The sequence below is a fragment of the Callithrix jacchus genome, chromosome 4 (assembly GCF_049354715.1).
Source record: "Callithrix jacchus isolate 240 chromosome 4, calJac240_pri, whole genome shotgun sequence".
Classification (NCBI taxonomy): Eukaryota; Metazoa; Chordata; class Mammalia; order Primates; family Cebidae; genus Callithrix; species Callithrix jacchus.
The window spans coordinates 162132037-162155712 of NC_133505.1; the positions used below are offsets into that span (position 1 = coordinate 162132037).

At 39.9% G+C, this 23676-nt stretch overlaps 1 long non-coding RNA gene across 2 annotated transcripts in view; it reads left to right on the forward strand.

The window, feature by feature from the left end:
* Positions 1–22757, forward strand: part of LOC128931850 (uncharacterized) — a 53541-nt gene extending 30784 nt beyond the window's left edge. For both annotated transcript variants that reach the window (XR_013534644.1, XR_013534645.1), the window contains exon 3: positions 19462–22757. This is a non-coding gene — a long non-coding RNA (uncharacterized LOC128931850). The remainder of the gene's footprint in view (positions 1–19461) is intronic.
* The last annotated feature ends 919 nt before the right edge of the window (positions 22758–23676 follow it).

Below are 23676 nucleotides of genomic sequence, written 5' to 3' on the forward strand. Positions count from 1 at the left end.
AGAGACAGAACAGAAGAAAAAGACGTCTAAGCTCTGAGGAAGGGAACTCACTGATGAGAATGTTCCCCACCCCTCAACACACACACACACACATGCAGACACACACACACACACACACACACACACACACACGAATTCACGGAGCCCCGTTCTGTCGCCCAGGCTGGAATGCAGTGGCCGGATCTTGGCTCACTGCAACCTCTGCCTCCAGGGTTCAGCCTCCTGAGTAGCTGGGATTACAGGAGTGTGTCACGACACCTGGCTAATTTTTGTATTTTTAGTAAAGATGGAGTTTTACCATGTTGGCCAGGCTGGTCTCAAACTTCTGACCTCAGGTGATCTGCCTGCCTTGGCCTCCCAAAGTGCTGAGATTACAGGCATAATCCACTGCACCCAACCAATATATATGGACAGTCGTTCTTTTATATCTCTCTCCACTTCAAAAAAATTGTTCTTTTATATCTTTCTCCACTAAAATAATAATCTGAGTCAGGTATCAGCAAACTTGTCCTGAAAAGTATTTTAGGTTCTGAGGTCTAAATTATCTAAATGATCTTTGAGACAAGGATTCAGTTCTTCCTGTGTTCAGTGAAAGCAGCCGTGGACAATATATACATGAATGAGAATAGCTGTGTTTCAATCAAACTGTATTTACAAAAACAGATGCAGGCCTATGGTTATGTCTGTTGACCCCTGATCTAAGGGATCTAATCCTTTCATTTCCAGATGAAAATATGAGGTCCAGAGTATTTCAGCAAGCTGTCCAGAGCCTCACATCTCAGTAGTGGGAAGTACAAGTTGGAGAATAAGATGTGTTTAATTATGCATTCTGACCTTGGAGAGATTCGGATCTTTTTAAGCAAAATAACATGAACTGAAATTTGTGCTCTCAGACACCTTTTGAATGCTTCACTCTAGACAATCAAGGCTTCTGAGTATCTTAGGAGGCTTATTCACAAAGCAACCAAGCCATCCACATTAATTATTTTGGATGGGTCATCTTTCTAAGATCTATTACATATGGTCATGCCTTTTATTTTTAGCATTTATTTTATTTTTCCATAAGTTATTGGAGTACAGGTGGTATTTGGTTACATAAGTTCTTTGGTGGTGATATGTAAGATTTTGGTGGACCCATCACCCGAGTAGTACACACTGCACCCTATTTGTAGTCTTTTATCCCTCGTTCCCCTCCCACTCTTCCCCCCAAGTGCCCAAGGTCGATTGTTTCATTCTTACACCTTTGCAACCTCATAGTTTAGCTCCCATATATCATTGGGAACATGTGATGTTTGGTTTTCCATTCCTAAATTGCTTCACTTAGAATAATAGTCTCCATTCTCATCCAGGTCAATGCAAATGCTATTAGTTTATTCCTTTTTATGGCTGAATAGCATTCCTTTGTGTGTGTGTGTGTGTGTGTGTGTGTGTATCACATTCCTTATCCACTCACTGATTGATGGGCATTTGGTTGGTTCCACGATTTTGCAATTGTGAATTGTGCTGCTATACACATGTGTGTGAAAGTATCTTTTTCGAATAATGACTACTCTTCCTCTTGGTAGATACCCAATAGTGAGACTGCTGGATCAAATGGTAGTTTAAGGAATCTCCACACTATGGCGTTACAGTGTTGTTTGAAATCAGATAGTGTGATGACTCCAGATTTGTTCTTTTGCTTAGTCTTGCTTTGATTATGTGGAATCTTTTTTGATTCCATATGAATTTTATAGTTTTTTCTAATTCTGTGGACAATGAGAGTGGTATTTCGATGGAGATTGTGTTGAATTTGTACATTGCTTTTGGCAGTATGGCCATTTTTACAGTATTGATTCTACCCATCAATGAGCATGGGACGTGTTTCCATTTGTTTGTAATGTCTATGATTTCCTTCAGCAGTGTTTCGTAGTTTTTCTTGTAGATGTCTTTCAACTCTTTTGTTAGGTATGGTCTTATTTTATTTATTTATTTACTTATTTATTTTTACAGCTCTTGTAAAAGGGGTTGAGTTCTTGATTTGGTTCTCTGCTTGGTTGCTGTTGGTGTATAGAAGAGCTACTAATTTGTGTACATCAATCTTATATCCAGAAACTTTGCTGAATTCTCTTATCAGTTCTAGGCGCTTTCTGGAGGAGTCCTTAGAGTTTTCAAGGTAAATGATCATATCATCATCAAACAGTGACAGTTTGACTTCCTCTTTACCAATTTGGATGCCCTTTATTTCTTTCTCTTGTCTGATTGTTCTGGCGAGGACTTCCAGTACTCTGTAGAAGAGGAGTGGTAAGAGTGGGCATCCTTGTCTTGTTCCAGTTCTCAGAGGGAATGCTTTCAGCTTTTCCCCATTCAGTATTATGTTGGCTGTAGGTTTGTCATAGATGGCTTTTATTACATTAAGGTATGTCTCTTGTATGTGGATTTTTCTGAGAGTTTTAATCCTAGAGGGATGCTGGATTTTGTTGAATGCCTTTTCTGCATCTATTGAGATGATGGTGTGATTTTTGTTTTTAATTCTGTTTATGTGGTGTATCATATAGATTGACTTGTGTATGTTAAACCATTCCTGCATCTCTGGTTTGAAATCCAGTTGATCATGATGGACTATCTTTTTGATATGTTGTTGGATTTGGTTGGCTAGTATTTTGTTAAGGATTTTAGCATCTATGTTCATCAACAATATCGGTCTGTAGTTTTCTTTTTTCGTTATGTCCATTCCTGATTTTGGTATTAGGATGATGCTAGCTTCATAGAATCCATTAGGGAGGTTTCCTTCTTTCTCTATCTTGTGGAACAGTGTCAAAAGGATTGGTACCAATTCTTCTTTGAGTGTCTGTTAGAATTCTGCTGTGAATCTATGTGGTCCTAGACTTTTTTTTCGTTGGTAATTTTTTTTTCTTTTTGAGATGGAGTCTCGCTCTGCTGCTCAGGCTGGAGTGCAATGGTGCAACCTCAGCTCACTGCAACCTCCACCTCCTGGGTTCAAGCAATTCTCCTGCCTCAGCCTCCTGAGTAGCTGGGATTACAGGCACACACCATCAAGCCCAGCTAATTTTTGTATTTTCAGAAGAGACGGGGTTTTATTGTGTTGGCTATGCTGAACTACTAACCTCTTGAACTACTAACCTCATGATCTGCCCACATCAGCCTCCCGAAGTGCTGGGATTACAGGTGTGAGCCACTGTGCTCAGTCTGTTGGCAATTGTTAAATTACCATCAGTCTTGCTGCTTGTTATTGGTCTGTTCAGGATATCTGATTCTTCCTGTTTAAGTAAGCTAGGATAGTTGTATTTTTCCAGGAATTTATCCATCTCTTCTAGATTTTCTAGTTTATGTGTGTAAAGGTGTTCATAGTAGCCCTAAATGATCTTTTGTGTTTCATTGGTGTCAGTTTGTAGTATCTCCTGTTTCTTTTCTTAGTGAGGTTATTTGGATCTTCTCTCTTCTATTCTTGATTAATCTTGCTAATGGTCTATCAATTTTACTTACCTTTTCAAAGAACCAGCTTTTTGTTTCATTTGTCTTTTGTGTGTGTGTGTGTGTGTGTGTGTGTGTGTATATATATATATATATATAGTTTTAATTTAATTTAGTTCTGCTCTGATCTTGGTTACTTCCTTTATTCTGCTGGGTTTGGGTTTGGTTTGATCTTGTTTCTCAAGTTCCTTGAGGTGTGACCTTAGATTATCTCTTTGTGCTCTTTCAGACTTCTGATGTAGGCGTTTAGGGTGATGATCTTTTACACTGCCCTAGCTGTATCCCAGAGGATTTGATAGGTTGTATCATTATTGTCATTCAAATAATTCAAGTAACTTTTAAAATTCCATCTTGATTTTGTTTTGGACCCTGTGCTCATTCAGGAGCAGAATATTTAATTTCCATGTATTTGCATGTTCTGAAGGTTCCTTTTGGAGTTGATTTCCAGTTTTATTCCACTGTAGTCTGAGAGAGTGCTTGATATATTTCAATTTTCTTAAATGTATTAAGGTTTGTTTTATGGCCTATCATATGGTCTGTCTTGGAGGGAGTTCCATGTGTGGTTGAATGGAATGTATATTCTGTGATTGTTGGATGAAATGTTCTGTATATATCTGTGAAGTCCATTTGTTCCAAGGTATAGTTTAAGTTCGTTGTTTCTTTGTTGACTTTCTGTCTTGATGACTTGTTTAGTGCTGTCGGTGGAGTATTGAAGTCCCACAATGATTGTGTTGCTCAGTCTCTCTCGTTTCTTCAGTCTGTTAGTAATTGTTTCATAAATTTGGGAGCTCCGGTGTTAGGTGCATATATGTTTAGAATTTGCATATTTTTCTGTTGGACAAGGTCTTTGACCATTAAATAATGTCCCCCTTTGTTCGTTTTAACTGCTGTTGCTTTAAAGTTTGTTTTGTGTGATATAAGAATAGTTACCCCTGCTTGCTTTTGGTTTCCATTTGCATGAAATCCCTTTTTCCACCCCTTTAAGTTGATGTGAGTTCTTAGTTGAGTCTCCTGAAGGCAGCAGATAGTTGGTTGGTGAGTTCTTATCCATTCTATGGTTCCATATTTTTTAGTGGAGCATTTAGGCCATTTATATTCAATGTTAGTATTGAAATGTGAGGTACCATTGCATTCATTGTGCTCTTTTTTGCTTGTGTACTTTGTTTTTGTTTTTGCTTTTTAAGTTGTATTATTGTTTTATAGGTCCTGTGTGATTTATGCTTTAAAGAGGCTCTGTTTTGGTGTGTTTCCAGGATTTGTTTCAAGATTTAGAGCTCCCTTTAGCAGTTCTTACAGTGGTTGGCTTGGTAATGGCAAATTCTCTCAGCATTTGTTTGTCTGAAAATGACTGTATCTTTCCTTCATATATTATGCTTAGTTTCACTTGGATACAAAATAGTTGGCTGATAATTGTTTTGTTTGAGGAGGTTGAAGATAGGGCCCAATTGCTTCTAGCTTACAGGGTTTCTGCTGAGAAATTTGCTGTTAACCTGATAGGTTTTCCTTTGCTTCTGTCTCACAGCTCTTAAAATTCTTTCCTTCGTCTTAATTTTGGATAAACTGATGACAGTATGTCTAGTCAAAGATCTTCTTTGCAATGAATTTCCCAGGTGCTCTTTGTACTTCTTGTATTTGGATGTCTAGCTCTCTGGCAGTGCCAGGGAAGTTTTTCTCAATTATTTTCCCAAATATGTTTTCCAAGTGTTTAGAATTCTCTTCTTCCTCAGGAACACTGATTATTCTTACGTTTGGTTGTTTAACATAATCCCAGACTTCTTGGAGGCTTTGTTCACATTTTCTAGTTCATTTTTCTTTGTCGGATTGGCTTAAGTCAAAGACCTTGTCTTTGAACTCTGAATTTCTTTCTTCTGATTGTTCAATTCTATTGCTGAGACTTTCCAGAGCATTTTGCATTTCTAAAAGTGTGTCCAAAGTTTCCTAAATTTTTTATTGTTTCTTTCTTTCTTTTTTTTTGGTGGTGGGAGAGCAGAGTTTCACTCTTCTTGTGAACGCTGGAGTGCAATGGCACGATCTCAGCACACAGGAACCTCCGCCTCCTGGATTCAAGTGATTCTCATGTCTCAGCCTCCCGAGTAGCTGGAATTATAGTCATGCGCCACCATGCCCAGCTAATTTTGTGTTTTTACTAGAGATGGGATTTCTCCATGTTGGTCAGGCTGGTCTTGAACTCCCAACCTCAGGTGATCCACCCACCTCGGCTTTTCAAAATCCTGGGACTACAGGTGTGAGCCACTGTGCCTGGCCTGTTTTTTCTTTAAGTTATCTATTTCCTTGAATATTTCTCCCTTCACTTCTTGTATCATTTTTTGGATTTCCTTGCTTTGGGCTTCACTTTTCTCTGGTCCCTCCCTGATTAGCTTAATAACTAACCTCCTGAATTCTTTTTCAGGTAAATCACGGATTTCTTCTTGGTTTGGACCTATTGCTGGTGAACTACTGTGATATTTTGGGGTGTGTTGAAGAGCCTTGTTTTGTCATATTGTAACCAGGTTTTTTTGGGGTGTTGGTGAGGCACAGCTCCTCCAAGAGAATGTTGTAGGTTCTTGGTCTCCGTCCTCTTAAGGATAAGAGAAGGGACCACTGCAGGTGCGCCGTATGCTTGTAAAAGTAAATATCGGACCTAAGAAGTGTTGCAGAAAGGTGATTTTATTTAGGTCGAGAAAAGAGAAGAAAAGGATAAGAAGAGAAAGACTTCTATGAAGAGTGTGGAAGGGCATTCCAGAGGTGAAATCCAAGAGGGGAAAGAGAGCTCCCACTATGTGGGAGGGGATCCCAGAGAGCTGGAAATCCAATGTGGGTGAAGGAGCAGGGGAATTTATCCTGGGAGAAATTCCCACCTTCCCAAGTTCCTCTGGCCAATGAAAGGAGTTCCTTTAAACTTCTGCTGGGGTGATTGACTTTTAGTTTCTTCCTGTGCCTGTGAAATTCAAACATAAACTGTTAAATCTCCCGGATGGAAAGAGATGGGAGGGGCATGGCGCTGGAAAATTCTTGCCCTTAAAACTACGCTTCCCTTGTAGACCTGGTAAGAGAATACATTTCCTCAATATTACCAGGGTTGGTTTTCTGGTTTCTTCTCATTTTGGTAGGTTCTATCATAGGGAAGATCTAGGGCTGAAGGCTGTTGTTCAAAACACCACGGGGTGTTCCCTTGATGTAGTACTCTCCCCCTTTTCCTATGGATGTGGCTTCCTGTGAGCCAAACTGCAGTGATTGTTGTCTCTCTTCTGGGTGTAGCCACCCAGCGAGTCTACCTGGCTCTGGGCTGGTACTGGGGGTTGTCTGCACAGAGTCCTGTGATGTGAACCATCTATGGGTCTCTCAGCTGTGGATGCTAGTTCCCGTCCTATTGGAGGTGGTGGAGCGTGCAATGGACTCTGTAAGGGTCTTTAGTTTTGGTGGTTTAATGCTCTATTTTTATGCTGGTTGACCTCTTGCCAGGAGGTGGTGCTTTCCAGAAAACATCAGCTATAATAGTGTGGAGAGGGACCAGCGGTAGATGGGGCCCTAGAACTCTCAAGATTATATGCCCTGTCTTCCACTACCAGCATGAATAGGGAAGGACCATAACGTAGGAGAAGGGCTAGATGTGTCTGAGCTCAGACTCTCCTTGCGCGGGTCTTGCTGTGGTTGCTGTGGGGGATGGAGGTGAGATTCCCAGGTCACTGGAGTTGTGTACCTAGGAGTATGACTGCTTCCGCTGAGTCATGCAGGTTGTTGGGGAAAGCCAGTATTCACAGGCCTCATCCAGCTCCCATGCAAACTGAAGGCCAGTCTCACTCCCACTCTGTCCCCCCACAGCAACCCCAAGTCTGTTCCCAGGTGGAAGGCAATATGGGCTAGAAAACTTGTTAGAGGCTATCCGCCTCCTAGCTGTGAAAGAAAAGGGCTTTAGTTCTTCCCCTGCCTGTGATGTCTGCACACCAGATTCACGCCCTCCCCCAAGTTCTCCCCCTGTTCAATTGTTACAAAGTTTGGCTAGCAAATTCCTTCTCCCTGTGCTCTTCTGGCCACCCTCCCAATGGATCCCTGTGGTGCCAGGCAGGAATGGGCTGCTTGGAGACCCAGCAAGCTCCCAGGACCTTTCTGCTGCTTCCTCTACCCCTGTAATTTCACTTGGCTCACTAACTTGACTCAGCTCCAGGTAAAGTCAGCAACTTCTCCCGCAAAGAGAACTTCGGCTTCTCCAGTGGGGATGTGTGTTCGGGAGAGAAGGGTCTCCCTTTTCCATTTCTTCAATTGGGGCACTCACAGTATTTGGGGTGTCTCCCAGGTCCTACAGGAGCAGTCTACTTCCTTCAGAGGGTCTGTGGGTCCTCTCAGGATTGCTGGTTTGTTCTTCCAGTTGATCTGGAGGTAAAATTCACAGTACAAGCCTCTGCACACTGCTCTGTCTGGAGCTGCAATCTAGTCCTATCCCCCATCGCCATATCCCAGGAGCCCATACTAGTCATGTCTTTCAAACAGCATATAATTTAACGTTTGTGAAAAAGAAGATTCAGGTTCATCATTTAAATTAATATTTGAGCTGTTTGAGTTAAGAAGCCCATTAGAGATCATCTAACCAAGGGCCTTCAGGAACTACTAGTATCAAGAGTCCTGCTTAGCTTATGTAGGTTTCTATTCACCTATTCAAGAGTGTCTGCCTCTTCTCAGCTATCAGGTCATCAGCCATTCTTACGGCTATCAGAATGCCTCAGTCCAGCAGCACCCCACCCCTCACCGGAGGCAACAGCTAAAATGATCAGATGATGAAACCTGTCATAACTGGGGCTCCTATGAAATTTTCTATTCCTGCATTTCCTCTTCTTGGATAGCTACAACCTCTGAAGATCTTTTCCTGGCTGCTAAGAAATCAGAAGCCCCATTACTGGTTTTAGTATTACTGACTTAAATCTGATACTGGGCTCTTAGGTTCCTAGCCATGTGAATGCCCCAGGAACTACTGCTTCTCCAAAGCTCCTGCCACACATACCTGGGCTCTATCCCTACTTGTTTGCTGCAGTTCCTGTTTCAGTCTGCTCTTCTTTGTAGGGATTGAGGATTGCTATGCATTTTTGCTCTATTGTCCCAGGTTTACCTGCTTCATTTTTGCTATCCTTTTCTGCTTCTCATTTCTTACCTCTCTTCATCATCCCCTGTAACCACCTACCCCCTGGCAATACTGAGGAAGAAAGTCATGAGACCAGGACCCTTCCATTGCCTTGACTCAGAGTCTGGGCACTGTATGTGTCCTCGGTACTTATTTGATATTTGAATCAAACATTAGTCACAACTTTCTCTGGGAAAGTCTTTATCTCACCTTCATTTCTGAAAGTTTTGCAGATTATGGCATTCTTGGTTGGCAGTTTTTTTTTTCTTCAGAACTCTGAATATATCATCCCAATCTCTCCTGGCCTGTTCTGAGAAGTCTGCTGCCAGGCATATTGAATCTCCCTTATAAGTTATTTGCTATTTTTCTCTCAGTGCTTTCAGGATCCTTTGTCTTTGACCTTTGAGAGTTTGATTATAATGAGTCTTGGGGTTTCTTAGTTGGGTTGAATATGATTGGTGACCTTTGACCTTCCTGTACCTAGATATTTATATTTTTCTCCTTGTTTGAAAAGTTATGTCATTTTTTTCTTTGAATAACCTTTCTACTTCTTTATCTTTCTTAGTTTTCTCTTTAACTTCAATAACCTGGATATTTGTCTTTTGATATTATCACATAGATCACATAAGCTTTTCTCATTCCTTTTAATTCTTTTTTCTTTTTTCCCTCTGACTGTATCTTCAGTCAGATGTCACAAGCATCAAGAACATTCAAGGAAATATGACCTCACCAAACAGACAAAATAAGGTGCCAGAGGCTGACCCAAAAAGTGATAGAAATGTGTAATCTCTCAAACAAAGAATTTTAAATAGCTGTTTTAAGGAAGCTCAACATACTTCAAGAAAACACAGACAATTCAAAAATTTATCAGTTAAATCAGTCTGTTTTTGAGCATGCTATTTGTTTCTTCCAATTGATCAATTCTGCTGTTGATTCTCTCTATTGTATTTTAAATTTTTCTTTAATTATATTTTTTACCTCCAGGATTTCTGTTTTTTTAAAATTTTATTTCAATTTCTCTCTTAAATTTAACTGATAAATTTTTGAATTATCTGTGTTTTCTTGAAGTATGTTGAGCTTCCTTAAAACAGCTATTTAAAATTCTTTGTTTGAGAGATTACACATTTCTATCACTTTTTGGGTCAGCCTCTGGCACCTTATTTTGTCTGTTTGGTGAGGTCATATTTCCTTGAATGTTCTTGATGCTTGTGACATGTGACCATGTCTGAGCATTGAGGGATTAGGTATTTATTTTAGCCTTCACAAATTGGCTTTCTTTGTACCTGTCCCCTTCAGAGGGCCTGCTAGGGATTCTAAGCAGACTGTTTTGATTTTCCTGAGCCTGTGATCACTGTAGCTGTTTTAGCACTACAGGGCACTCTAAGCTCATGTTTACTCCAGGTCTTGTGAGGATTCCAAGGTTCATGTAGCTTTCTGGCTCAGATGAACCGGTGAAGACCCAGGAAGATACTGGGACTGAGTGGGAATACTGGCCAGAAAGTCCAGAAGACTGTCCTGATGGCTCAGATGGACATACCTTCTAGCAGGTCTGTGCACTTGTGGTATAGGTCCCTTACTCAAGTTAGAGGGGATTTGAGACTGGGCCCCTATGGGATCTGCTGTGAGAAGGACACTGGTGGGCCTGTCTCATTGACTCAGACAGGTGGTCATCACTGAACAGGTCTTTACAAAAGCAAGGTTCTTCCTTGTTACAACAGTAAGGGCTGGAGCTGAGGCTGGGTTTCTTTGGGATTGTTGTTAGCCAAAAGTTCACTAAGTGCCATGGTCTTTGTGATTTGTACTGTTAGCGTAATTCTTCTGTTTCAGACTCTCAGGTCAACCCTACCCTTCTAAATTGACTTTGCTCCCCTCAGCCACAAATAGTATCTTGCCTCGTGGTGGAGCTGCATCAGCTATTAGCAGGAGCAAATAAGCTCTTAGAGATGGGCTGAGGAGCTTACCTAAGCAAAAGAATGACTTTATGGCTTACTATTTCTAGGTTTGCTTGTGTTCTGGTTTGCTTGTGACCGTCCCAAGTTTATGTTTGTTGTCAGGCGTAATTATTAATAGAGCTCCAATCATTGTCCTCATTTGAATGAAATATAGTAACCCTACAATTTTCATCTGAATAATGAGAATAATTTTGCCAACTCTTTTTAAAATTACATAGTAGTTCCTCCTTATCTGTGGTTTTGCTTTCTGTGGTTTCAGTTACCCATGGTCAATGGTGGTCCAAAAATAGTAAGTGGAAAATTACAGACATAAAGGAGTCATAAATTTTAAGTCACATGCCATTTAGCCAGGCATGGTGGCTTACACCTGTAATCCCAGCACTTTGGGAGGCTGAGGTGGGCAGATCACGAGGTCAGGAGTTCAAGACCAGCCTGGCCAAAATAGTGAAACCCCATCGCTTCGAAAAATATAAAAAATTAGCCAGGCGTGGTGGTGGTGGCTGCCTGTAATCTCAGTTACTCAGGAGGTTGAGGCAGGAGAATTGCTTGAACTAAGAGGTAGAGGTTGCAGTGAGCTGAGATTGCACCATTGCACTCCAGCCCAGGCAGCAGTGTGAGACTGTCTCAAAAAAACAAAAACAAAAACCTGTACCCACATTGTATCTAGGAAAAAAAAATAGAGCACAGTGAAATCTCATATCATCCTGCTCTGTCCCACCCAGGTCCTTCATCACCCCTTTGTCTTGTATATCAACCTGACCATTACATTATCTACCTGGTTAGTCACTGACATCATGTGTTTCTGACATCCAATCATTGACATAGTCGTACCTCAATGATCCAGGATCACCCAAAGCAGATAATCTTTTTTCTGAAGAGTCATCAGAAAGCCAAATAGTAGCCTAATACTACAACACAATGCCTACTTCATTCACCTCGTTTCATGTACTATTTAGGTATGTATCATCTCATATTATCAGAAGAACAATGAGTACAGTGCAATAAGATATTTTGAGAGAGAGAGAGCACATCCACATAACTTTTATCGTAGCACATTTTTATAATTGTTCTATTTTATTATTTGGTGATGTTAATTCCTTACTGTGCCTAATATATAAATTAAATTTATCATATGTATGTATAGAAAAAAAGTAGTATATATAGGATATGATATTATTTATGGTTTCAGGCACACACTGGGGCTTTTGGAACATGTCCCCCATGGATAAGGGGAAACTACTATAATGCTATTTAGAAGATCAAATGAGATTATGTTTATGAAAGTCTTTTAAAGGGATTTAAAGACAACCTGCCCTGGCTGCAAAAGGTGATGGCATTATTTGTTGTTGTTATTATCTATTTTGGCTCATGTAGATGTATTACTTCAAATTCCATTTTCTTAGCTATTGGATGTTTTACACTGTTGAGGTCAGGAAACAAGTTTTCTTCATATTAGAGAGGTGTTATTATATATACAGTTTCATTAGCAGTAAAAAATCTCATTTTTTCAAGTTAACACTTCATTTAAAAATAATTGATTTTTACAAAATAAAACCATACTACTACCATAATTTTTTCCCCACTATTCATGCTGGACTTCTAAATGATAGAAAAGGAAAAAGATATATAAATAGAATTTTAATCACAAAAGAAACAGTAAAGCACCCGTTATAGAAATAGTATTAGTCAGAAACAAAGCATAGGCTACCTAACCCTTATGTATGGTGTGTGTATGTTTGTGCGTAGTTTTAGAAAAATTTAAGAAATACAAACTTGCTAAGTGTGCATTTTCTTATACCTGTTAGTATTGAAATAGATAAATATTCTCAGTAAGAAAGGAAAAAAATTGGGATGGGTAACCAATAAGTTTATAAATAAGGTCCTAAATAACTGTACTGTAGTTTATGCAGTCACATTACTTCTTTTTAGCAAAATAGATAAACGATCACATCTGTAATTAAACTCTGGTCTGATTGCATTGTTGTATCTAAGTGTTTGCCTCTGGTGTAATAATGTGCTTTCTCAAATAGGATTGCTTTTCTATTGCTCTTTATTCCTGAATGACCTGATCTTTCCTGAACCAGGGAGAAAATGTGCTTTTCTAAATGAAATAATGATTTCTTTCAAGGTTTGACAGTATTATTTGGTAAGTTATCTCTTTTAGGGTCTCTTAATGATGCCTCCAGGCAATGAAGGAGTTACTGTTCCTCAAGTAGAAAATTAAAAAGTAGACATGGAAATTTTCATAATGGAAAATTAAAATTGTGAGTTCCTTAAAAGGAAGAAAAGCTTTTATGGATCTCACAGGAGGATTCGTGGTTACTCCACTAAGCAACTTGCCCCCTGACTGTTCTTTTTTTTGAAAGTAGTGAAATGTAATGTGTCTTAGAATGTCTTAGAAGTTCAAACTTGTAACCTATATGTTCTATTTGTCCTGAGGCACTAAGAAAGTGTGAAATTTCATGTAGAAATATGGATTTTTGACTTTTCTTAAAAAATTGATATATTTTATATATCAACAAATTAGCTGGCTGTCCTTCTAATGTGCCCTCGTTAGAGGCATGGGGTATTTGTCAACCCTTTGTCAATGTCACTTAGCTAAAAGACTTGGTGTTCAAGTTTGCAACTCTTAATCCATATTGTCATTCATTTAACAAATTATAAAGACATGTTATATGCAAAACTTTGCTCAAGGAGCTAAGCCAAGATGCACATGGCCTGTTACTTAAGGGATCTTGTGTGATACCAGACCACTGAGATGTTCAGTGGAACACGTTCCATGACACATGAATTGAGATATGCTCCAAATGTCTGCTTTGGAAATTCACAATATGTGTTAGCATATTAAAGGGTTTGAAAGCCTCCAGTAAGAAAATTGTTATATATTTAACCATTATTGATGAATAAAAGGGCTGGTTCTGGGGAACACACTTGGAGAAATGGTGATCTGCAGCTTGGCTGTAAGTTAAAGAAGGCCAGTAACATTTACATAATAATAAATACAGAAAATAAATAGAAAACGGGAAGAGTCTCATACAAATATATTCTCGGGGATAAAAATAACTGAATTCAAGGCTCTTTATCTTCTATCTGGAATAAGGCCTATAAGGTGTAAAAGCTCATATACCTTTTTTGTAAAACACTAATATTAGATGGAGCTTTATATTTTCTGTTTTTAAAAAATTACGATTTGCATAGAGAATTTTTCTAAAATTTAGTTATGGCAAGTGGGAAGATTAAGTAAATGTGAACTGTTTTGAAGACTGATTGACTAATATATTCATGTATTCCTTTAGCACAGCCAAGTCCTGTGGATTTTACCTCGTAAATATCCCTAATATGCATATACTCCTAACTCACTGGCTCCCTAGAGTAGGCACTACCGTCATCTATCTCAGGTTGACTGAAGCACCTCCCGACGGTAATACATTTCTTACACTGTATCCAGATGAGCTTTTAAAAATGGAAATCTGATCATGTTTCTTGAAAGCTTGGAATGGCTTCCAATTGCTCTTAAAGACCAAACTCCTGATGACATCTGCAAAGCCTCACATGATCTGAGCCAGCTTTGTCTCTAGCTTCATCTAATTCTACCCTGCCCTTTTTCTGTGCTGCATTTTCTTTTTTTCTTCTTTTTTTAACTGTTATTTTAGATTCAGGGTTCATGTAAAGGTTCGTTGGTGTCACAGGTGTTTGTTGTACAGATTATTTCATCACCCAGGTATTAAGCCTAGCACCCAATAGTTATTTCCTCCACTCTCAAGTAGACCCCATTGTCTGTTGTTCCCTTCTTTTTGTTCATGAGTTCTCATCATTTGGCTCCCACTTATAAGTAAGGACATATGGTATTTGGGTGTCTGTGTAAGTTTGCTAAGACTCTATGTTAGTTTCTATGTTAGTTTGCCTCCAGCTCCATACATGTTCCCACAAAAGACATAATTTCATTCTTTTTATCGCTGCATAGTACTCCATGGTATATATGTACCACATTTTCTTTATCCAATCTGTCATTGATGGACATTTAGGTTGATTCTATGTCTTTGCTATTGTGAATAGTGCTGCAGTGCACATTCTCATGCATGTGTCTTTATGGTCAAATAATTTATATTTCTTTGGGTATATACTGCTTTCCATAGTGATTGAACTAATTTACTCTCCCACCAACAGTGTATAAGTTTTCCCTTTTCCCTGAAGCTTTGCCAGCATCTGTTATTTTTTGACTTTTTATAATAGCCATTCTAACTGGTGTGAGATGGTATCTCATTGTGGTTTTGATTTGCATTTCTCTAATGATCTGTGTTATTGAGCTTTTTTTATATGTGCTCATTGGCCACAAGTACATTTTCTTTTCAAAAGTGTCAGTTCATGTCCTTTGCCCACTTTTTAATAGGGTTGTTGTTCTCTTGTAGATTTGTTCGAGTTTCTCATAGATGCTGGATATTAGACTTTTGTCATATGCATAGTTTGCAAATACTTTCTCTCATTCTGTAGGCTGTCTGTTTACTCTACTGATAGTTTCTTTTGTGGTGCAGAAGCTTTTAAGTTTAATTAGCTCCCATTTGTCAATTTTTGCTTTTGTTGTGATTGCTTTTGTTGTCTTTGCCATGAAATCTTTACCCATTCCTATTCCAGGATGGTATTGCATAGGTTTTCTTCCAGGGTTTTTGTAGTTTTGGATTTTACACTTAAATATTTAATCCATCTTGAGTTGGTTTTTGTATATGGTATAAATAAGGGGTCCAGCTTCAATCTTCTGCATATGGCTAACCAGGTATCCCAGCACCATTTCTTAGATAGAGAGTCTTCTCCCCATTTCTTGTTTTTGTCAACTTTGTCAAAGATCAGATGGTCATAGGTGTATTGCCCTGTTTCTGGGCTCTCTCTTCTGTTCCATTGGTCTGTGTGCCTGTTTTTGTACCAGTACCATGCTGTTTTGGTTACTGTAGCTTTGTAGCATAGTTTGAAGTCAGGTAATGTGATGCCTCCAGCTTTGTTACTTTTGCTTAAGATTGCCTTTTTAATTTAGGCTCCTTTTTGGTGCCATATGAAGTTTAAAATAGTTTTTTCTAGTTCTGTGAAGAATGTCATTGGTAGTTTTATAGGAATAGCATTGAATTTGTGAATTGCTTTGGGCAGTATGGCCATTTTAATGATATTGATTCTTCCTATCCATTAGCATGTGATGTTTTCCCATTTGTTTGTATTTTCTCTAATTTCTTTGAGCAGTGTTTTGTAATTCTCATTGTAGAGGTCATTAACCTCCCTGATTAGCTGTATTCTTAAGTATTTCATTATTTTTGTGGGAACTGTGAATGGGATTGCCTTCCTGATTTGTCTCTCAGCTAGCCTGTTGCTGGTGTATAAGAATGCTAGTGATTTTTGTATATTGATTTTGTGTCCTGAAACTTTGCTGAAGTTGTTTATCAGCTGAAGGGGCTTTGAAGCCTAGAGACTGTGAGGTTTTCTAGATATAAAATTGTGTCTGCTAACAGGGATAGGTTGATTTCCTCTCTTCCTATTTGGATCCCCTTTGTTTCTTTCTCTTGCCTGTTTTCTCTTGCTAGGATTTCTAATGCTGTATTGGAGAAAGAGCATTCTTGTCCTGTGCCAGTTTTCAAGGGAATGCTTCCAGCTATTGCCCATTCAGTATGATGTTGGCTGTGGGTTTGTCATAGATGGCTCTTATTATTTTGAGGTATTTTCCTTCAATACCTAGTTTATTGGGAGTTTTTAACATGAAGAGATGTTGAATTTTATGGAATGCTTTTTCTGCATCTATTGAGATAATAATGTGATTTTTGTCTTTAGTTCTGTTTATGGGATAATTACATGTATTGATTTGCATATGATGAACCAACCTTACATCCTGGGGAATGAAGCCTACTTGCTCATGGTGGATTAGCTTTCTGATGTGCTGCTGGATTTGGTTTGCAGATATTTTGCTGAGGATTTTTGCATCAATGTTCATCAAGGATATTGGCCTGAAGTTTTCTTGTTTTATTATATCTCTGCTAGACTTTCAAACCAGGATGATGCTGGCCTCATAGAATGAGTTGGGGAGGAGTCCCTCGTCCTCAGTCTTTGGGAATGGTATCAGCTCTTCTTTGTGCATTTGGTAGAATTCGGCTGTGAATCCATCTGGTCCTGGGCTTTTATGGTTGGTAGTTTATTTATTAATATTACTGATTCAATTTCAGAGCTTGTTATTTGTCTATTCAGGGAATCGGTTTCTTCCTGGTTCAGTCTTATGAGGGTGTATGTGTCCAGGAATTTATCTGTCTCTTCTAGGTTCTCTAGTTGATGTGGATAGAGGTGTTCATAGTAGTTTCTGATGGTTATTTTTATTTCTGTGGGGTCAGTGGTGACATCCCCTTCATTATTTCTAATCATTTCTATTTGGATCATCTCTCTCTTTTCTTTTTTATTAGTCCAGCTAGTGGCCTATCTTATTAATTTTTTCAAAATGCCAACTCCTGGATTCATTGATCTTTTGAATTTTTTTGGTGTGTGTCTCAATTTCCTTTAGTTAAGCTCTGATTTGGTTATTGTTTTCTGCTGGCTTTGGGGTTGATTTTTTTCTTGCTTCTCTAATACTTTCAGTTGTGATGTTGGGTTGTTAATTTGAGATCTTTCTAACTTTTTGATGCAAGCATTTAGTACTACGAACTTCCCTCACATTTTCATAGAGCAGCTGTGCTGTCCTGGGACTCTGCTCCAGCTACTGGTTGTCTTGGACTCTCTAAAGCCCCAAAGCTGGAATGGCTAAGTCACCCAATAGCAAAGATAGTCACCTGCCCCTCCTGCTGGGGGCTCCATCCTAGGGAGGTTTGAAAGTGCTGTCAGCTGGAGAACACTGCTGGGCATGGCTGAAGATCCTGGTTGAGAAGTGCTGCCTGGCGAGGAGGAATGGGATTGAGGACCTGCTTAAACAGTCTGCCCACGTGTTTGTAGAGCAGCTGTGATGTGCTGGGGGTCTGCTTCAGCTCCTGGTCACCTTGGACTCTTCAGAGCTCAAAGGTCAGAATGGCTGTCATCCAAACAGCAAAGATGGCAGCCTGTGCCTCCCTCTGGGTGCTCCATTCCTTGGAAGTTTAAAACCTCTGTTGGCTGGAGAACACTGGTAGGGGTAGCTGAAGGCCCTGGTTGGAAGGTCCTGTGCAGTGAGGAGGAATAAGATTGGGAACCCACTTTAAAAAGCAGTCTGGCCACGTTTTTGCAGAGCAGCTGTGCTGTGCTGGGGTCTGCTTCAGCCCCCGGTTGCCTCATAATCTCCAAAGCCCAAAGGCCAGAACGGCTAAGTTGGCCAAACAGCAAAGATGGTGGCCTGCCTCTCCCTCTGGAAACTCTGTCCCAGAGAGATTTGAAACCTCTTGTCAGCTGGAGAACACTGGCCAGAAATGGTGGTTGGGAGATCCTACTCAGGGAGGAAGAATGAGATCAGGGACCCACTTTAAAAAAACAGTCTGGCCACATTTTCATAAGAGCTGCTGTGCTGTGCTGTGCTGGGGACCTACTTCAGTCCCTGTTTGCCTCAGACTCTCCAAAGTCAGAAACCTGGAATGGCTCCATTGGCCAAACAGCAAAGGTGGTGGCATGCCCCTCCTGCTGGGAGCTCCATCTTAGGGAGGTGTAATACTGCTACCAGTGGCTGGCTGGAGTTCCAAGCCAGTGGGTCTTATCCTGTGAGGTGCCATGGAAGTGGGGCCTGCAGGCTGTCTCTGCTCAGCCCCCTCGATTCAGTCCCCTTCCTAGGAATATGTTCAGGGATCTAATCTCCTACTTTGTTGGAGTTGCAGCTGCTTTTGCTAGGAAGCCAGAAAACCTGACTATCTAAGGCTCCCAGGTCTCTGCAGGTGCCTGAGTGGCTGCTCTGCCAAGACTCCATAGCTCCGTGTCAGACTGAAGGCCTTGGTGGTATAGGCTCACAAGAGGATCTCCTGATCTCAGAGTTTCAAAGATCCATGGAGGAAGCGGGGGTTCCTGGGGTCACACATTCACTCCCCACTTCCTGGGTAGGGGAGTTTCCCTGGCTCTGTGTTACTCCTGGGTGGCCTGTTGTCCTGCCTTGTTTTTCTCAATTCTCTGTGGGTTGAGTTGTTTCTTTGATTAGACCCAGTGCATGTACCTGGATGTATCAACTGAAAGTGCTATATTTACACACCCCCTCCATTCCTCTCTTTGAGAGCAGCACACACGAGCTACTTCTAGTTGGCCATTTTCTCAGGTATTTCCTATATTCTCTTAAACCTTTCGGTCCTTCAGTAAGCAGTCTCTCTCCTGCTCAGGGCCGTTGCACATGCTTTATTTTTCCTTGCCTGCAACTTTCTCATCTCTCTCTCGATCCCCCCTCTCTGAACTTTCCTCTAGGTCTTAGGCTCCAATAGGTTTAACAATCTCCTACCTGAATTTCAGGCTCCCAGAAAGAGACTTTTGTCTGTGGACAGGATTCTTGTGGAAAGAAGAGCAAGTGACCCCCTCAATCTTCCAATCAACTAACATCACTCCATCCAGAAATCACTTTTAGTGATCAGGGTCCCTTCAAGGGGGAGCCTTTTAAGCTTAGTGAGACCTAACAGAAAAAGTGATCAGGAGATGACCATTTAAAAAACTACTTCTAATCCAATGCGGTTAGGCTGAAATGAAATCAGGAGCTGCTTTTGCTGGGAAGCAAAATCTCAGCTCAGTCATTGAAATCTCAGCTCAATCATTGAAATCTCAGCTCAATCATTGAAATCTCAGCTCAATCATTGTTGTTTATTGACCCATCACCACCCCAATCCCACAACTCTATCAAGTTCCCCCTTTTTATCTTTCCAGGTAGCAACTTTTACTTTTTCTTCTTGTCAGTCATCATGATTTGTAATCACATAGTTTTTAATGATTATTTAATCAATATTTCTCTTCTTTTGTTTACAAATTTCCCAGCACCTGGCCAGTGAAGAAACTCAATAAATATAATTAAAGAAGTATGTCAGAGAAGATAGAATTTTTATGCACATTGACAAAAGAAGTGAAAAAAGTCCACCTTTTCGAAGATTTAAAAGTAAACCAAAATTGCTTATAGGCTGAGACATTGATCCATACGTTTTGGTATAAACTTTGTTTGCTGATGAAGAGAGGGAAGCGGGGAGATGGAATGTAACTAATCTAGCAGCAAAGAAAAACAAATTTTTTTCTGGTGAAATAAGTAATGGCTTTCTGGTTTAATAATTCTACACACAGAAAATGATTGATTAAAGTTTTCTACAACCCTGGGCTATGCAAATATGGCAAGTGTCTATGTATATGCAAGGCTTGAACCCAGTCTTCAGTTACTTTTTTGGAAAAGTTGCCTGAGTTTAGTTTTGAGTCATATTTCTACATCTGTCGCTATGTTCCAGTCATTACCCAAACAGGTATCAGACATGATCATGTAGGCAAAATAAATAAATAAATAATAAAATTTAAAAAAAACAATTTTGGCTTTTAAGTATCTCAGCATGGATAATGTGGGTGAATGGATGAATGTTCTAGTCTACTTATTTCTGTTCGAATTTTGAAAAGTGATAAGACACTCATGAAGGCATACATATTGCCTAACAAGTTAATTGGACCCTCCATTAATATGTGCTACATTAGCTGAATGAATGAGTGAATGAATAAAATTTGGCAGAGAAAGGACTGAGATCTGTGGGACTCTTCACTTGATCCAATGCTGATCTGAGATAACCAAAATCTATTTGGAGAATTAGCTCTTCACTTACAAGCTTCTAGTACAAGCTACATGGTTCCTTTGGGAAATACTTTTTATGTCACTAAAGATGCCCTAAGGAGCTTTAAAAAATCAATGAGAAAGATCCACTTGGTTCCAAAGAGTTTTACATTTCAGGTAGGTCAGTGGATCAGTGTTTCTGGTTCATTTCAGCCTAACTGCATTGTATTAGAAGTAGTTTTTTAAATGGTCATCTCCTGATCACTTTTCTGTTAGGTCTCATTAAGCTTAAAAGGCTCCACCTCAAAGGGACACTGATCACTAAAAAGTGATTTCTGGATGGAGTGATGTTAGTTGATTGGAAGATTGAGGGGGTTACTTGCTCTTATCTTTCCACAAGAGTCTTGTCCACAGACAAAAGTTTCTTTCTGGGAGCCTGAGATTCAGGTAGGAGATTGTGAAACCTTGTGGAGCCTAAGACCTAGGATTTGAGTGTGCAGACCTATACCTAGGTGTCAGACTGGCTGTTCTTCTGAGTTCAAACCTCAAACCAGCCCTTTTCCCTAAAGGCTTGCCTACAGTCGCATTTGGGCTTGAACCTACAATGAAAACAATTTGCCAAGGGCTCCAGGAGGAATTATGCATACTGTTGCCTCAGCAGAAAGGCTCATCTGCTTGCTGACATTCGTTTCAGTAGTAGATTTGAAAGTCATCCTGCAAATTGGCTCCAGCCCCTTTCAGCTGTGTTCTCAACTTATTACTACTCACACAGGATGCAGAGGGAGACTCACCCATCTGAGTTACTGAGACAGACTTACTGGCCTCTGTCTTTACAGATTTTGAAGGGGCCCAGTCTTGGCTCCAGCAATTCTCTGCCGCAGCTTGGGAGATATTCTTCCCACACAGACAACTGTTGGGAGATTTACCTGTATAAGCCTTTGAGACAGGTTTTTAAGTCTCTGTCCCACAGAAAATCATGAAAGGGCTCAATCTCAGCTCCAGTTCCTCTTACTGCAGTCGGGAAATGATCCTGCTTTTGCGTGGAACTGCTGGGAGACACACTTGTGTGAGCCACTGGGACAGGCTTGCCAGCTTCTGTTGCACAGCACATTCTGAAGGGGCCCTGTCTTGGCTCCAGCCTCTCTCTGCCACAGCCTGGGAGTAATTTTGTCTGCACAGAACTACTAGCCTCTCTGAACCACCAGGACAGCCTTGCCAGCCTCTATTCACTAGCTCTGCCGCATCAGGGAGTTTAAAGCCTACCTCAGACCCTTTTCAGAGAGGGAGGCAAATCTCAACTCTATGTTTGTACTGAACACAGAAGTTCATTCATCTATCCCAATCCACATTACCACAAGACTCCTCCTGCAGCCCTGTTCAATTGCTGAATTCAAAGAGTGATACGACCTCATCAGAGAATACTCCTTCTGTCTCAGCTAGATCAAAGGCAATTGCAATGCTGATCCTGCAGCTCAGCCTGACTGTAGAATTAAGCCAATGGTCTTTCTGGATAGCAGAACCAAGCCAGTTACCCTACACAAATTTGGAGCAAAGGTAATAGCCCAGTCATTTAGAGAACCTGAAAGCAAGCTCTGCCTTTCCAGGGTCGTTACCAGCTGGCCAACCTAGAAACATGGAGTAGAATAAACAGTGAAGGTCTGTTCCTGCAAGAATACCCATGAAAGCTGAAAAAGGTGGCAGTCTACACAAATGCATAAACACCAATGCAAGGACGCAAATATTACAAAGACTCAAAAAGTCATGGCATCTTCCAAAGAAACAAAGCTCCAACAATGGACCCCAAAGAAAGGAGATCTATGAAATAACAGAGAAAGAATTCAGAATAATTGTCTTAAAAAGTTCATATATGGCTAAAAATTAAAAAATTGAAAAACAATGTTTGAACAAATTAATTTCTTTTGTTTGACAAAGAAATACAAATAATTAAAAAAATCCCAAATAGAAATCCTAGAATTGAACAAACCAATGACTGAACTGAAAAATGTAATAGAAAGCTTCAGTAGCCTGCTGGATCAAACTGAAAAAAGAATTAGTGAACTCAAGGCAGAATATCTGAAATTATTGAATCAGAGGAGCAAAAAGAAAAAGTAAAAAAGAAGGAAGAAAGCCTATGGAGATCATGTAACACTATGGAGAGACCTAACCTATGTATATAGGCATTAAAGGAAAAGGAAAAAAAAGGACCAGAAAACATATTTAAAGAAATAATTGATGAAAACTCCCCTTATTTGAAGAAAAAAGACAACATCCATGTACAGGAAGAAACAGATCTTAAATCATATTCAACCCAAAGAAGAGGTCACTGTGACACATAGCAATTAGACTATCAAAAATCAAATAAAAAATTCTAAGAGCAGCATGAGATAAGAAATACATGACATACAAAGAAGTCCAAATGCAACTATCAGCACACTTCTCAGAAGAAATCTTATAGGCGAGGAGGAAGTGGGATAATTTATTCAAAGTGCTAAAGAAAAAAAAATTGCAACCAAGAACACTTTATCCAGCAGAGCTGTCTTTCAGAAATGGGCAGTAAATAAAAACTTTCCCAGATGAACAAAAGCTGAGGGATTTCCTCACCATTAGGCTGGCATTACAGGAATTGCTAAAGAGATTTTTTGAAATTGAAACAAAAGCCTGTTAATTAATAACATAAAACTTATAAAAGCACAAAACCCAATAGTATAACTAATATTGAATTATATTCAAAATACTCTAGGACTGTAATGGTAATGTGTAAAGTAATTTTATTCCTGGTACTAGGGTTACAGGACAAAATTATTACCAACAATTATAATAATCTTTGTAAGCCTCATGGTAACAAAAATGCAAAAATATATAGGAGATGCACAAAACAAAAATTAAAAAAATTCAAAACATATCAATATAAAAAAACCATCAGACCACAAAGGAAGGCAGCAAGAAAGGAAGAAACAGAGTATCTACAAAAAACAGAAAACAACAAAATTGCAGTAGCAAATTGTAACTTATTAATAATTACCTTGAATGTAAATGGATTAAATTCTCCAATAAAAGACAGTGAATTAATGATTAAAAAAATAATAATAAACACACCCCAGGCCAGGCGCAGCAGCTCAGGCCTGTAATCTCAGCACTTTGGGAGGCTGAGGTGGGCCGATCACGAGGTCAAGAGATCGTCATGGCCAATATGGTGAAATCCTGTCTCTACTAAAAAAATAAACAAACGAAGATGGCGCTGTGAGAACAACCCAGGATTGGAGCCCGCGTTGAATTCGCAAACGGTGAGTCAGTGCTGCATTTCCAGACTGATCTTTGTTGCCCACAGAACGGGGAAACTCCCAAGTATAAAAAGACACGGGACGCCAGGCAGTAGGTCTGCCTGGCGAAGCCGGCAGCCGGGGCGGCGGCGGCCGGCCCTACCCAGCAATTCCCACAGGGCGCGCTTG